The sequence below is a fragment of the Lontra canadensis genome, unplaced genomic scaffold (genome assembly GCF_010015895.1).
Source record: "Lontra canadensis isolate GAN:19392208 unplaced genomic scaffold, GSC_riverotter_1.0 scaffold3, whole genome shotgun sequence".
In the NCBI taxonomy this organism is placed as follows: Eukaryota; Metazoa; Chordata; class Mammalia; order Carnivora; family Mustelidae; genus Lontra; species Lontra canadensis.
In genome coordinates, this window is record NW_022630997.1 from 23,631,024 (window position 1) to 23,648,005 (window position 16,982).

Consider the following 16,982-nt stretch of genomic DNA (forward strand, 5'->3'; position numbering starts at 1 on the left):
TTGCTTTTGCCTTGGCTCAGGTCATGATCCTAGGGTCCTGGGATCCAGCCTTCTCCCTCCTCCCACTCCCCCCGCTTGTGTTTGCTCTCTTGCTGTGTCTCTATCAAGTAAATGAAATCTTAAAAAAAAAAAAAAAGGCAGGAAATTTTGTGTCTGTTTTTGTTCACCTAGAATACTGCTTGCAAAAGAGTAGGCGATAGATGAGTACTTGCTAAGAATTTTTTAATTTCCCATCTTGAAGTTTATATATAACCTAGAAAAAAAACTACTGCAAATAAAACAATCACAGAATGAAAAAATATTAACAAATCAGTGCTGAGTATGTGTCTAGTAAAAGTATAGCAAAAAAGGAGACCATGTGGGCTGGAAAGGAGTTTTATGTCACTTGCCGCACCAGTTACTGAGTAACAAGTTACCCCCAAATCTTAGTGGCTTAAAATAACAACATATTATTATTATTATTATTATTTAAACATTTTATTATTCTTAAAGTTTCTAGTGGTTAGAAGTGCAGACAGGGCACTGTGGAGATGACTTCATCTGGGACTTCATCTGGGACAACCTGAAGGCTTGGAATGAGACCAATAGCTGGGGGTTGGAATCATGTGGAGATTTTCCTCACTATGTGTCTGGCACCTGGGTTGGGTAGCCTCTCCCTCTGGTGTGGCTTGGTTTCCTCACAACACAAGGGCTTCAGGGCACCTGGCCTTCTTACATGGCAGCTCAGGCCTCCAAGCATGTGTGTTCCATGCTTGGAATAACTGGAATAAGGTGGAAGTGCCATTGCCAATTAAATCCTAGCCTCAGAAGGCTCACCACATTATTTCCACTATATCTTAAGGGTTAAAACAGTCACCATCTGGCCCAGATTCAAGGTGAGGGGACATAGATCCCTACATCTCCTACGAGAAGTGTCAAGGCACCCGAGGCCATTTTAAAAATCACCATCTTACTAATAATGATATACTACTAAACAAAACAAAACAAAATAATAATAATAATAATGATATACTAAATAATGATATACATAATAATGATATGCTAATGATATAATGATAATATGATTATATCACTAATGATATGATAACTAAAAATCACCGTCTTAGTAATAATGATATACTAGTGATATACTATAATGATATAATATAATAATGATATACTAATAATGAATACTGGGGAAATGGTCCATAAAGAATATGGGATATGGATTGGAGAAAATGCAAAGGGGTTTAATTTCCACTTATCTTTACATCTTGAGCAAATTAGTTTTGTAAATCCTATTTTTCTCATCTATGAAAAGAGAATCACCATCACAACCTCAGAGTGCTGTTTTGAGCAAAACTTCTATAATTAATGTAATGTACCTAAGAGTATTTAGCAGCCAGGTATTTAAAAAAAAAAAAAATGTTGTAGAGATGGCTGGGTGGCTCAGTCGGTTAAGCATCTGCCTTCAGCTCAGGTCGTGATCCCAGAGTCCTGGGATCAAGTCCCACATCAGGCTCCCTGCTCAGCAGAGAGCCTGCTTCTCCCTCTACCTGCTGTTCCCTCTCCTTGTGCTCTCTCTCTCTTTCTCTGATAAATAAAAAAAAAAATGTTTCCCTACACTCATTAGTGTCAGGTACCTAGTAATACTCAATAAATGCTTACTGAGTGAACTGCATGGAAACAACCACCAAACTGAAAACCCAAGCCAGCTTAAATGACTGTAGTTATCTGCATGTAAGGGAGAAAAACATTGGGTATTAAACATTCACAGGATTTTTTTTTAATGAAACAGTAAAGAAATGGAAAAGGGGGTCACATTTAATGTGCATTAGCCACAGCAATAATATATATCTCTCTTTAACCTACTAGCACTAGTAGCACATATCCAAGATGGCAAATGCTTAGAGCCCAGAGAACTATGCCAGAACATACTTTTATTGATACCACTTAAATGTCAATTTCTCAAAACAATATGTTTATTTATAACATTTATAGCTAGACTGCTATTCCAGAAGGAAGCCAGATAAGGGGAGCCTAAAACTCAGAACCCTACAGTTATTCCATAATACTCAGCACACTTTGTTTCTACCATAAGGCAAAGACGACTTGGAGTCTGATTGCTCCTACCCTCTACTACACCTACCTGTACTAAACTGCTCTGTACGACTTTTCTTGCTTTTCTGGGATGTCTCTCACATAGGCAGGAAGGGAAAGAGATGGCTGACAAAATTCTAAAATCCAGTATCGAGAGACTCCTCTCCTCCAAACTCACAGAACTAAAGTACTTGGTGAAACTTTATATATATGTATCAATTTTTAAATGGCCATGCCTTTAAAAAATAAATTTAAATCCACCTCCAAAATGAATGATAAACTTCCTTTTAAGTTTATTTATTTATTGAATATTTATTTATTTAAGTAATCTCTACACCCAACGTGGAACTCGAACTCACAATACCAAGATCAAGAGTTGAATGCTCTTCTAACTGAGCCAGACAGACTCCCCGATGATATACTTAATTACCCTTTTTACTATATAGAATTTTATTAAAATAAAGGAGATATTATTTCACATTTTCCTGGATTTTTAAAGCAATTTGGGACAATTAAAACATTAACCAAAAGTTGAAATGGAGAGAGAAACCAAATATCTAGAAATTCTGAAGTCATGAGGGAAAAACACTGTATATATATGAAGAAAGAAAAATTATGAATATGATAATGAAACCACATTATCATCATATTTATAATTTTATATATAATAAAATAAATTTATTATTATTATATGCTTTCTGGATAAAGTGACTCAATGCCCACTGATTTTCTGAAAAGGAACTAAGAAAAGTAAACGAACCACAAATTTATTATTTTCTGTTGTTATTATCTAGAGCTCTGCTAATTACAGCTGATCACTGAACAACATAGGTTTAAACTGCATGGGTCCTTATATATGAAATTTTTTTCAATAAATATACATACAGTACTGTAAATGTATTTTCTTATGATTTTTCTGAGTATTTTCTCTAGCTTACTTTATTGTAAGAATACAGTATGTAATACATAAAGCATGCAAATATGTGTTAACTGACTTATCATTAACGCTTCCTGTCAACAACAGTAGGCTATTAGTAGTTTGGAAAAGTTAAAAGTTACATGGATTTTTGGGGGGCCTGACTGGCTCAGTCGGTAGAGAATGTGACTTTTGATCTTGAGGTCATGCATTCAAGCCCCACATTGGGTGTAGAGCTTATTTAAAAAAAAGAAAAAGTTATACATGGATTTTTAACTGCAGGGGCGTGGGGGGAGGTCAGCATCCCTAACCCCTACATTGTTGAAGGGTCAGCTGTAATCTATTTTTCTGAGATGATGCCAAGAGCAGCCTCCACTTTTCCCACAAACTATCCAAATTAAGATAACTTTTCTCAACATGATATATGTAATTTGGGGTAGAGGTATTTATATTTTCAAAAGTTTTTTTAAATACTTTCCACAGGGTATAATAGCAAACAAAGAAATCTAAAGCAGTAGGTGGCTGCGCTGTGTGAAAGAAAAATTTCAGACAGTAATCCCAGACAGGAACATGTTTTAAATTCAACACCTGAAAGAACCTTGCTAAGCGTTAAGGATTCTGCTTGATTTATAATCATTAGAAAACATGTACATGAACCACATAAACTGACTCATTACATTTTATTTTTAAAGAATAAGAGTAAAGGAAAGAAACAAAAAGTTTTCACTGTAGCTTTTCTTATATTTATACACAAGAATACACTAAATTATTTGATAAGACATTTCTAAAAAATATTTCTAATTGTAATTTAGAGACTTAAGAAAATTAGTTTGTACTTCCTAGTTAAGTTCTACTATAGTTGAAACCAAAATACTATCAGTCCTATGACATCACCAGAAAGTCAGGAATATATCAATTAACCCCTACATTAATTTTTCTAAAGATTTACCTTATAAACAAAGCAATTAATTCTTCCTCTGCTTGTTAAATAAACACCGCCCTCTGGAGGTAGAAATCTAGCATAATTTGAGAACTCTTTTTCATTTCAATATATAAGAATTAAATGATACCATACTATCAGTGGTTCTCAGCCACAGGTGTGCAAGAGCTACCAAAGGAATTTTTAAAAACATATACATACACAAACTCCAGCCTAGACCTCCTGGAACATGAGCATGTGTGTTTTACATACAAGTTAAGTCATAATAACTAAACATTTTAGGAAATATCTATGATTTCTCTCTCTCATCTATTCCCCCTTCTTGAACAGTCCCCAAATATATTTTGGAAAATCACTCTGCCCCCTTTTAGAGCTCCATCTGATCTAGATTGGACTGAATCTATATCTAGCCTCAAGGATGAACCCTGATGAATTTAGGTCAATTAGTGATTATCGCACTGTAACCCACAGGGTGTTCCATAGCAGCTAGTAGAGGGACCTACTCACTCTTCCTTTAAAGACGAAAGGGCTGGGGCGCCTGGGTGGCTCAGTCAGTTAAGTGGCTGCCTTCGGCTCAGGTAATCATCCCAGAGTTCTGGGATCGAGATCCGCATTGGGCTCCCTGCTCAGTGGAGAGCCTGCTTCTCCCTCTCCCTCTGCCTGATGTTCTGCCTACTTGTGCTATCTCTGTGTCAAATAAATAAATAAATAAAATCTTTAAAAAAAATAATAAAGACAATGGGCATGAGGATATACGGTTTGGAACTGTATCGAGACAGCCATTTTGTTACCAGAAAGAGAGAGACTACAGCTGCTGGGGCACCATGTATAGCCTGACAATGAGGCCAATGCCGCATAAAGCAGAGCTGGAGGAATAGAGAAACTGGGTCCTCCGTGACATCTGCTGAGCAGTGGGCTTTAGCCTCACATGAAATCTTCCCTATTCTTGGACCTCCAGTTACATTTAGCTAACTAATTTCCCTTTATTGTTTAAGGCAGTTTGAGTTGGTTTTTCTGCCAGTTCTTCTCAATTTCCTGTTAAAAACCCCAATTAATTACAAGCATCTTATTTAAAACATTTTATTCAACATTCTAAAAAAAAAAAAAAAGGTTAACATTTCACAATACTCATTTGGAGCAAGGGAAACATTTCTTGACATCTTTCTGAACCTTAAAAATTTAAGCCAGAGATGAAGTTGGGACTGTCAAAATGACATAGTTATCTGCTATCCTCTCTAGCTAATTTCTTCCTGCACTACTTCAAGAAATGATGCTCTAATCATCTATGACCTTGATCTAGAAACACTAGTAGCATATACCATCTAACTCATTAGCCACTTTCACTACTGCCACTGTAGACAAAGGAGGAAAAAGTAGACATGACTAAACGCAGAACCCTAGGATTTAGTTATAATGGGGAAAGAGTGTGATTGGGGCAGTAGAAAAGAAATACATCTAAGATAACTACTGATTTTCCAGGAAAGGAGGCAAGAAAAATGGTGCTACAGCTGCAAAAAATCAGAGGCAGAAAGAAAAGACTATTTAAGAAATTATTTTTTTATTTAAATATTTTATATGTCAGTGTGATAATCAGGGGAAGTTATTCTATCTTCATATTTGGTACCTGAAATATATAAACTTAGTTGATAAAGCAGAGGCAGGGTTTGAGAGGACTGACTCCATTTTTTTAAAAAAGCTCTACTGTGGGTGAAATGCTAAAATATCATTGCATGCTATAGAGAAATCATTCACAAAAAGAACAGTCATTCAATGCAGCAAACTTGTTTTCTTATTTTAAGAAATTGCCAGACATCCCAACCTTCAGCAACCACCACCTGATCTATCAGCAGCCATGAACACTGAGGCAAGACCCTCTGCCAGCAAATACTACACCTTGCTAAAAGCTTAGATGATGGTTAGCATTTTTTAGCAATAAAATATCTTTTAATTAAGGTATGTACACTTTTATAGACATAATGCTACTGCACACTTAAATTCTAGTATAGTCTTGTCTGCACAGAAACCAAACAATTCATCTGACTCATTTTACTGATATTTGCTTTATGGCAGTAGTCTGGAACCAAACCCTCAGTATCTCCAAGGTCTGCCTTAGAGGTTTTCAGCTAGTATCAGAGTCTAGAATAATTTTTAAATCTAGCTTCTAGATTATCTAGCATTGTTATAGTTCATTATAAATTGGATAATTTTCTAATGCTCGATTTACCTAAATTACCTCCTTTTCTTTTTCAAAAGGTGGATGCTACCTTTTACCTTTCTGGTTTTCAGGGGCTTTAGTACCTCAAAGGCGTTAAAGAATGGCTTGGGGCTTTGTAGGAGCATCTGCCACTTTTTAGGTAATCCAGGTCGTCTGTCATCAGGTTTCCAAATCATCTGATATAAATAGATTTTTAAGTACTCCTCAACCATTTCCTTCCCCATTCTATTTCTGCTTCCCACCACTTTTATAAAGGAAGCACTTGCTATAATTAAGTGATTAACTGATTATAAATTACAGAAAAACAAACCAGAGCACTGTCCTGTATCAATGGAGTTAAGGTGGTCTATGAATTTTGTTGATCTTCCTCCTTTGCTTATAGAACTGCAAAACACTTTTGTTTTTGTTAGCTTTTTTGCTTTTGGCAAAGTAGCATCCCCACTATTTACTCTTCTGCATAACTGACTGAATTCTTCATCCTATTCAATAAATATTTAAGCTTTTGTTTTTTTCTGATTTACCTTTTAGGATTTTATGTCATTCAAATGTATTAAATCAGCTATAAGCTGATTTATATAGCCCTCTCTAATGAGGGCAGATAAGAGGAGAAGCTGGTGGTAATGGGTGATGAGAGAAAGAAATGCTACATGCACTACCTTTACAAAATGACAATCATGTTGCACAAATAAAACAAGAAATTGTAACAATCCACCGATAACACAAAAGACTATACACAGAACATATAATCAGCATTTGAAATGCACCTGATCAGTCAAGAATACTGCAAGTGTTCTAGTGAAGCAGTAATATATCAATTTTACATGTGTAAAATAATGTAATAATAATTTAAATAAATTCTAAGACTTCCTAATACTTTATACCTGACTAGTTTAAAATGTATGATTATGCCAGTTTATGAATTTATATCTTTACTAATAAAAATTAATACAAATGTTATTTTACTCATACAGTAATACTTCAGTTATTCAGAGGTCACATATGCAGTTAATAAACAGGAAGGAAGGAAAAAAGTCTCTAAAGAGTCAAAATTGACATTATAGTTCACACAATAAATAAGTTGTAGTAAATTCTATAATGGAATGATACACTTCTTAAAAATAAACAAATTATAGCTAGATGCAATAACACAAATGAAATATCCCAAATCGTGTTGTGTGAAAGAAGTTAGACACACAAGATGCATTCTGCATGATTCCATTTAAATAGAGCTCAAAAACAGAAAATATTAATCAGTGCTGTTAAAAGTCAGTACTGAAAGGAAGAAGAGACAGCGGCTAGGAATAGGAATGGCAGAGGTTTCTACATTGGTATTAATGCTTTATTTCTTCACCTTGTAATTACATGAATGAGTTCACTTTTTTTCAATTTAAATAGAACTTTTTTTGGAGCAGTTTCAGATTCACAGCACAATTTGTGGGAAAGGTATAGAGATATCCCGTACCCTCTGTCCCCACATCTGTAGGCTCCTCCCTTATCTAAATGGCCCACCAGAATGGTATATTTGTTATAATCAATGAATTTACACAGACACATTATTATCACCCAAAGTTCACATTATGATTCAGTTTTGGTACTGTACAGCCCATAGGCTTGGACAAACGTATAATGACATGTATCCACCATCACAGTGTCATCCGCGGTAGTTTCATTGCCCTAAAAATCCTCTGTGTGCCACCTATTCATCCTCCCTACCACCAAACTACGGTAACCACTGATTCTTTCACTGTCTCCATGGTTTTGCCTTTGAATCATATAATACACAGCCTTTTCAGGCTGCCTTTTTTTTTTTTTTTCCACTTAGTAATACAGCATTTAAAGTTCCTCCATGTCTTTTCACAGCTTGATAGCTCACTGCTTTTTAGTGCTGAATACCATTCCATTGTCTAGATATCAAAGTTTATCCATTCATTTGAAGGACATCTTGGTTGCCTCTAAGTTTCGGCAATTAGGAAGAAAGCTGCTACAAACATTCATGTGCAGGTGTTTGTGTAGACATAAGTTTCTGACTCATCTTGGTAAACTAACAAGGAGCTTAACTGCTGGACTGTATGGCAAGAACATGTTTAGTTTTATAAAGAATTGCCAAATTGTCTTCTAAAGTAGCTATACCATTTCGCATTCCCACCAGCAATGAATGAGAGTTCCTGTCGCTCCACATCTTTGCTAGTATCTGGTGGTGGTAATGTTTTGGATGTTAGCCATTCTCCTTGATTTAATTTGCAATTCCCTAATAATATATGATATAAAACATCTTTTCATACGCATACTTGCCATTTGTATATTTTCTTTCATGAGGTGTCTACTCAGGTCTTTTCCCCATTTTTTAATTGTGTTGTTCATTTTCTTACTGTTGGATTTTAAGAGTTCTTTGTATACATATTTTGAGTAATAGTCTTTAATCTGGTGATGTCTTTTGAGAATATTTTCCTCCAATCAGTGACTTGTCCTCTTACATTCTATTAACAATGGCTTTCGCAGAAAAAAAGTTTTAAATTTTAATAAAATCTGGTTAATCAATACTTTCATGGATGGGGCATCTAAAAAGTCATTGCCACCCAAGGTCATCCAGATTTTCTCCAATATTAACTTCTAGGAGTTTTGTAATTTCACATTAAGTCTATGATCCATTTTTGAGTTAATTTTTGTGAATGGTATAAGGTCTGTATCCAGATTCATTTCTTTGCAGGTTGTTCTAACACCATTTGCGGAAAAGACTCTTTGCTCTAATATATTGTCCTTGCCCTTTTGTCAAATAACAGCTGAATACATTTATGTGCATCTACTTCTGGGCTCTCTATTCTGTTCCACTGATCTATATGCCTGTTTTTTCGCCAGTAACACACTGTCTTTATAATAAATCTTAAAGTCAAGTAGTGTTAGTTCTCCAACTTTGTTCTTCTCTTTTATTATCATGTTGCCTATTCTGGGGTTTTTGCCTCTCCACAAAACTTTAGAATCAGTTTCTCAATATCCATAAAATAACTGCTGAGACTGTGAGGAGGAATGCCTTGAATCTAAAGCTCAAGTTGGGGGCACCTGGCTGGTTCAGTTGGTAGAACACGTGACTCCTAACCTCAGGGTCATGAGTTCTAGCCCTACATGAGGAGTAGAGTTTATTTACTTACTAACTAAACAAACAAATAAATAAATAAAGCTCAAGTTGGGAAGAACTGACATCATGTCACTATTGAGTCTGTTAACAATAGGAAAGCTATACCTGGCGATTCACAGACCTGTACCCCTGGGGAAAAAAATATATGTTTATAAAAAATAAAATTAAAAATAATAATAATAAAAATAAATAAATAAAAAAACATTTAAAAAAACAATAGGAAAGCTATTAACTTTTGTACATTAACCTTGTATCTTGAAACCTTACCATAGGGGCACTTGGGTGGCTCAGTCTTTAAGCATCTGCCTTTAGCTCAGGTCCTGGGTCCTGGGATCAAGCCCTGCGTTGGCCTCCTTGATCAGTGGAGCCTGCTTCTCCTTCTCCCTGTACCCCTCCACCCTGCTTGTGCTTGCTCTCAAATAAATACAAATCTTCAAAATGAAAAAAAGGAAAAGGAAAAGAAAAGAAACCTTGCTATAGTTGGTAATTAAATTCCAGAAGAGTTTTTGTTTTATTCTTTTGGATTTTCTACATAGACAATCATGTCATCTGCAAACAAAGATAACTTTATTTCTTCCTTCCTAATCAGTACATCTTTTATTTCCTTTTCTTGTCTCACTGAACTAAGTAGGACTTCCACTATGATGCTGAAAAGGAATGGTGAGAGGGAACATTTTTGACTTGTTCCTTAGTCAGAAAGCTTCTAATTTCTCACCATTAAGTATGTAGACGTAGGAGTTTTGTATATATTCTTAATCAAGTAAAGGAAGTTCCTCTCTATTCCTAGTTTACTGAAGAGTTTTTCTCATGAATAGGTGTTGAATTTTGTCAAACGCTTTTTTTGCATAAATTAATATGATCATGTTATTTTCTTTAGTTTGTTGATATGATGGAATATATTAACTGGTTTTATTTATTACTTTTGAAGATTTTATTTATTTATTCGAGATAGGGAGAGAGCAAGAGAGAAAGCACAAGCACAAGCAGGGGGAGGGGTAGAGGAAGAAGAGGGACAAGCAGGCTCTCCACTGAGCAGAGATCCCAATGTGGGGCTCGATCCCAGGACCCTGAGGATTATGACCTGAGCCGAAGGCAGATGTTTATCCAACCAAGACACCCAGGCGCCCCACAGTAACTGGTTTTAAACAATTTTTTAATTGAAGCATAGTTGACACACAATATTACATTAGTTTCAGGCATATAACATAGTGATTCGACAAGTGTATGCATTATGCTATGTTCACCACATGTGTGGCTATCACCCGTCACCATGCATTACAATTATAATACCACTGGCCATATTCCCTATGCTGTACCTTTTATTCCTGTGACTTACTCATATATTAATTGATTTTTAAATGCTGAACTAGCCTTGCATACATGGGATAAATTCCACTTGGTCAGGATATAGAATTCCTTTTATAAGTTGGATTCAACTTGATAATATTTTGTTGAGGACTTTTCCATCTATGTTCATGAGAGATATTAGTCTGTAGTTTTCTTTTCTTGTAATGTTGTTTAGTTTTGGTATTAGGGTAATGCTGGCCTCATAGAATGAATTTGGAAGTATTCCCTCTGCTTCTATGTGAAAGAGATTGTAGAGAACTAGTATAATTTTTTTCCTTAAATGTTTGGTAGATTTCATCACTAAACCCATCTGGGCCTGGTGCTCTTTCTGTTTTAGAAGGCTATTTATTAATCATTGATAGAATTTCTTTAATAAATACAGACTTATTCAGATTATTTATTTCTTCCTGTGAAACCGTTACTGTGCTTTAGCAGATTTTGTCTGTCAAGAAACTGGTTCATTTCATCTAGGTCATCAAATCTATGGGCATAGAATTGTAAATAATCCTTTACTCTCCCTTTCTTTCTTGACTCACATGTTATTTAAAAGTGTGCTGTTTAACCTCCAAGTATTTAGGGATTTTCCAGCTTAGCTTCTGTTATTGGTTTCTTATTTAATTCCCACTGTGGTCTGAGAGCAGATACTATATCAGATTTTTATTCTTTTAAATTTTTTAAGATGTGTTTAGAATAAGGCTGTCTTGGTGACTGTTACATTTGAGCTTGAGAAGAATATATATTCTGCTGTTGTTAAATGAGGTAGTCTATAGATGTCAATTATATCCAGGTAATCCATAGTTCAACTATGTCCTTAATGATTTTCTGTTTGCTGGATCTGTCCATTTCTGACAAAGGAGTGCTAAAGTCTTCAACTATAACAATGGACACATTCATTTCTCAATGTTGTAACAGTTTTTGCTTCACATATTTTGATCCTCTGTTGTCAGGCACATGTACACCATGGATTCTTATGCCTTCTTGGAAAACTGAAGACTTTATCATTATATAATACCTCTCTTTATTCCTGTAACTTTCTTTACTCTGAAGTTTGCTATGTATTAATATAACCACTCACTTTTTTGATTAGTGTGAACATGGCCTATCTTTATCTATTTAGTTTTAATCTACATGTGTCTTTATATTTAAAGTGGGTTTTGTAAACAACCTATAGTTGGATCTTGTTTTATTGATCCATACTGATAATCTCTTTCAGTTAGTATTGCTAGGCTACTGATATTTAAAGTGATTACTGATATAGTTGGATTAGTATTTGCCATATTTGTTACTGTTTTCTATTTGTTGCATTTGTCCTTTTTTCCTACTTTTGTGTTTCACTTTTTCTGCCTTTTGTGATGCTGAATATTTGCATGATTCTCTTGCATTCCCTTTCTTAGCATATCAGTTATGCTTTTTTGAAAAATTTTTTAATCATTGTCCTAGAGTTTCCAATATACCTTTATAATTATATCAAGTCCACTTTCAAATAACACTATACCATTTCATGGGTAGTGAGAGTATATTCCTCCCCCCTTGTATTATTGCTGCCATTAATTTCTCTTATACATAACAATATATAAGTGTATACATACACATAAAGCATACATAATTGAATACATTATTATCATTTTGAACAAATGGTTAGCAATGGCAGCAATTAAGAATTAAAAAATAATAAAAGTTTTCATTTTACCTTCATTTACACTTTCTCTGGTACTTTTCCTTTCTTTATGTGGACCTGAGCTCCTGACCTAGATTATTTTGTCTCTGAAGAAGTTATTTTAACACTTCTTGCAAGGCAGGTCTACTGGCCACTAACGCCCTTAATTTTTGTCTGAGAAAGTCTTTCTCCTTCAGTTTTGAAGGATAATTTCACAGGATATGAAATTCTAGGTTGGTGGGTGTTTTTCTCTCAACACTTTTGATATTTCACTCCATTCTCTTCTTGCTTGCATATTTTACAAAAAGAAGTCAGATATAATTCTTATTTTTGTTAACTCTGGGTAAGGTGTTTTTCCTTCTGGTTTCTTTCAGGGTTATCTTTAATTTTGTGCAGTTTGAATATGATATGCCTAGGTGTAATTATTTTGGTATTTATCCTGCTTGGTATTCTCTAAGCTTTCTGGATCCATGGTTTAGTGTCTGACATTAATTTGGGGGAAATTCTCAATCAAAACTGCATCAGAGGGGCGGCTGGGTGGCTCAGTGGGTAAAAGTCTCTGCTTTCGGCTTGGGTCATGGTCCCCAGGTCCTGGGATCCAGCCCTGTGTCAGGCTGTCTGCTCAGTAGGGGGCCTGCTTCCCTTCCTCTCTCTCTGCCTGTCTCTCTGCCTACTTGTGATCTCTGTCAAATAAATAAATAAAATCTTTAAGAAAAAAAAAATACTGCATCAGATTTTGCTTCTGTCCCTTTCTCTCTTTTTTCTCCTAAACATATTCCCATTCTATATATGATTACCTTTTGTAGTTGTCCTACAATTCTTGGATATTCTGTTTAATTTTTCTTTTTTTTTTTAGTATTTTTTTCTCTTTGTCTCTCTGTTTTGGAAGTTTCTATTGACATATCCCCAAGCTCAGAGATTCTTTCCTCAGCTGAGTCTACTCTATTAATGAGTGCATCAAAGGCATTCTTCATTTCTGTTATATTGCTTTTGATCTCTAGTCTTTCTTTTTGACTTTCTTAGACTTTCCATCTCTCTGCTTACATTACCCATCTGTTCTTTCATATTGTCTACATTATCCATTATGTCCTTAGCATATTAATCATATTTTTAAAAAAATTTCCCATCTGATAATTCTAATATCCCTGACATATCTGAATCTGGTTCCAATACTTACTCTACTCTTCAAACTGTGCTTTTTGTCTTTTAGTCTTCCATGAATTTTTTTCTTGACAGACAGACATGATGTACGAGGTGAAAGGAACTGCAATAAGTAAGACTTTAGTAATGTGGTGGTAAGGTTTAGGGGAGAGGAAGTGCTCTATAGTCATGATTAAGGTCACAGGATTTTTTGTTGTTATTGTTTTAATTTTTATTATTTAAATATAATTGACTGGGTCGCAGTCTTTAAGTAAGCTTTGCTCCTTGGATATAAAACTTCACAAGTGCTTCTCATTTCTACCCCTTTGGTGGAACAAGATGGCTATAGCAGCTGGAGTTGGATATTTCCCTTCCCCCAATCTGATAAAAGAAAACCCAATAGTTCAGGCACTGGTACATAGTTTCTTTTGAGGTTAGATCTTGTTAAGAAGAATAGAATACTTGAAGAACAGAATGCTCTGGTGTATTTCAAAATGGTTCTTTTTCCTTCCCCATTGCTGGAAGCACAAGAAGATTATTCTTCAGTCTTCACTGGAAGAAGCTCGTAGAGCTCCAGGAGGGACAACTCACAAAAGTGTGAGCCCCACCCAGATGGGGTCCCGCTTGAGTTTTAACTCCCTAACTTGTCCACACTGAGCCTCCAGCAATTCATTAATACAGTTCAGGTTTTCCAAGACTAATTCCTGTGGAAGTTTATGGCTCCATTAAATTGTGGTTCTCTGTATTTTTCAGTCTGTCTCTCTCCAATTTGGGGACCAGCAGTTTGCCCTATGATCTCATTTCTCTGACAGATCAAAGAAATTTATTTTTTAGTTTTCTCAGTTTTTTTTACTTGTCAGGACACAGTGACAACTTCCAAGCTCTTTGCATACTAGAATGGAAACTATAAGTCTGTATTTACCTTTAATAATTAATTGAGTTATATATATTTATAACTTTTGCATATATAAATTGTGCATATATATATGTTACACTTAATTTTAAAAGACTTTGTAACAGTCCATGTACTATGTCCTTGCTCTATAGGATGAGAATTTCAAGCTCATGATCAAAGACAACTTACCACTGTCACTTTAACCATAATTCTAAAAAAAAAAACTTCACTACACAGTCATCAACAGATTTTAAAACAGCAAATTAGAAAAAGAATCAGAAGCATATTCCTTGTAGGCACTTACAGTTGGAATCATGGCCAGGGCTTTTTAGAGTGGCAGGTTGGAAAAACTCCCTGGAGCAAAGTTAAAGAGCTCTGATGCAAAGAAAAACTGGGCCATTTCTCTACTATATAGATTAGAAAGGTAATGGTATTCCCATCTTTCCCCCTCCATTCTGATGCAAATCTTTTCAGTCAGAAGTCTTAAAGTAGCTCTCAGTGTGGGTTCAGGTTAATTTCAAAAAGCTGAGGTACTGCTTGAGGCTAGAACTAGTTACTTAACCTCTTTTGTATCACTCACAGATTTAGCAAAATAAAGGCATGCTAACAAGAGAGTTTATATAATATTTCATAAAATAAGCAAAGGTAAAAATCAAGGACTTTGTGTATGCATCTGTGTTTTTTGGAGGGGAAACAAATGGGGTGTGGGTAAAAGAACCTTTAAATGCTTATTTCCATAATCACTGGGCAACTAAATAGGAATATGTTTGCTAGGGTCACTGGACTGAAAAGAATTAGGCTAAGAGGTGAACTAAGCAATGTATGCTAAAGTCTGTAATCAAGACTGTACTTTAATCAGCTCCTTGAAAGAGGTAATAGACTGACTGTTCCCTAGGAATGGAAATTCCCCCCAATCTCACTCAATAATTCACTTTCATACTGATTTAATAACTCTCGCTATTGAATTGCTTCCTTATATTATAGTTTAAGACAAACTCCCCTTGAAACAGACAAAAGGTAGAAATGAGCACAGCTCTTGTTCTCATTTCATAAAATAGAAAGGTTTGCTGAGTTCTGTGTGAAAACAAAACAAAAAACAAGGATGCTCTACTATTTGTACAGGCTGCACTTGATTTTCTGATTTCCAAGAAAACCCAAAGAGTATTCTATAGCAATTACAGTTTCAACTAAATTATCTATAACTTAAGGGACCACTGGAATGATGAACCAGAGCTAACATATCTAAACATTCCCTCCCAACAGGCAGATTTGGGGAAGTATAGTTCTAAGATCCCTTAATCTAAAAGCATCATGTTCCAGTTTCTTGGTTCTTTGACTTATAAATGAAAAGGAAATCTGCTTGAAGATCCCTAGTTATACCAGATGTCAAGGCAATTCATGTTTTAATGAGAGTACAGAGTAAGCTTGTTAAATTTAATGTTAACAGTTAAATATGCTTACAACTCCAGTCCTTAGCAAATCTCTTCTTGACAGTATATGAGTAACATATGGACATAAGGATAGAGAACAATAATGAAAAAGAAGAAAGATTGTGTAAAGTCCAATATAAAAGAAAATAATTTGTCATTGGATTAGAAAAATATGCAAAAACTTGTGGACTTTCCTCCCATGTTATAGTACTTAACACACCATATTATCAAGTGTCTTTTTTATAGTTTTTTTCTCCTATGAGCTTCTCGAGGCAGGGATACATTTTTATATTTTCAGCACCTAATAGAGCACTCAAAGCATAGATGATGTACAACAAATGACACTATGCTAAGTATCCTCTTTAAACTCCATAATAGTTGTATGACATAGGTAATACATTACTACTCAAATTTTATAGAAAAAAAAACCTGTGAAACATTACAGTTGAAAAATGTGCCCAAAGTCACACAATAGTCTAACTCCAGAGTATATTGCCCTTGATTACTGTACTATACTACCTGAATAAATCAATGTCTGCTTTGTGAAGTTTCTGTCTCAGTTTTAAAAACTAATTTCACCTATTTGCTCACTCAGATATCATCTGCATTTATGCTTTAATGTATAAGGATGACTATATGAGCTCAGGAACCATCAGAAAAACATAAGATCTGGGGACCAGCCAGATAATTTTAGGAGCCAAGAGTCATTTCTGGACTTCACACTTTCGAACTGTGGTTATTATTAACATTAGTTATTTCTAAATGCAAGTATACTGAATTTTTTAAAATGTAAATGATTATACTATAATTATAGGAGCCAAGGTGGTAATTTATAATATATCAAGAGTAAAAGCATGGTAACACTTTAATAAAAAACTTAGAAAGGAATATGAGGTTAAACTAGCCAGCCTAGGGGCACCTGGTTGGCTCAGTTGGTTAAGCATCTGTCTTCAGCTCAGGTATGACAGGGTCCTAGGATTGAGACCCACAGCCAGCTCCCTGCTCTGCTCCCTGCTCACCAGAGAGCCTGTTTCTCCTTCTGCCCCTCCCCCTGCTCATGCTTTGTCTCTCTACCAAATGAATAAATAAAATCTTAAAAAAAAAAAAATTAAACTAGCCAGCCTATTTTAAAGATAAGAGATCAGTAAGTGGTTTATATTAATTTAATAAACTGGTCAATGAAAAGGGATTTATATTATAAGATTATGCCAGGGTCTCATCTATATGACC

The 16,982-nt window shown here is 35.1% G+C and overlaps 1 protein-coding gene across 4 annotated transcripts in view; it reads right to left on the reverse strand.

The window, feature by feature from the left end:
• EXOC6 (exocyst complex component 6) overlaps positions 1 to 16,982 on the reverse strand; it is a 236,092-nt gene that overhangs the window by 82,715 nt on the left and 136,395 nt on the right. The gene's annotated exons all lie outside the window — the stretch shown is intronic.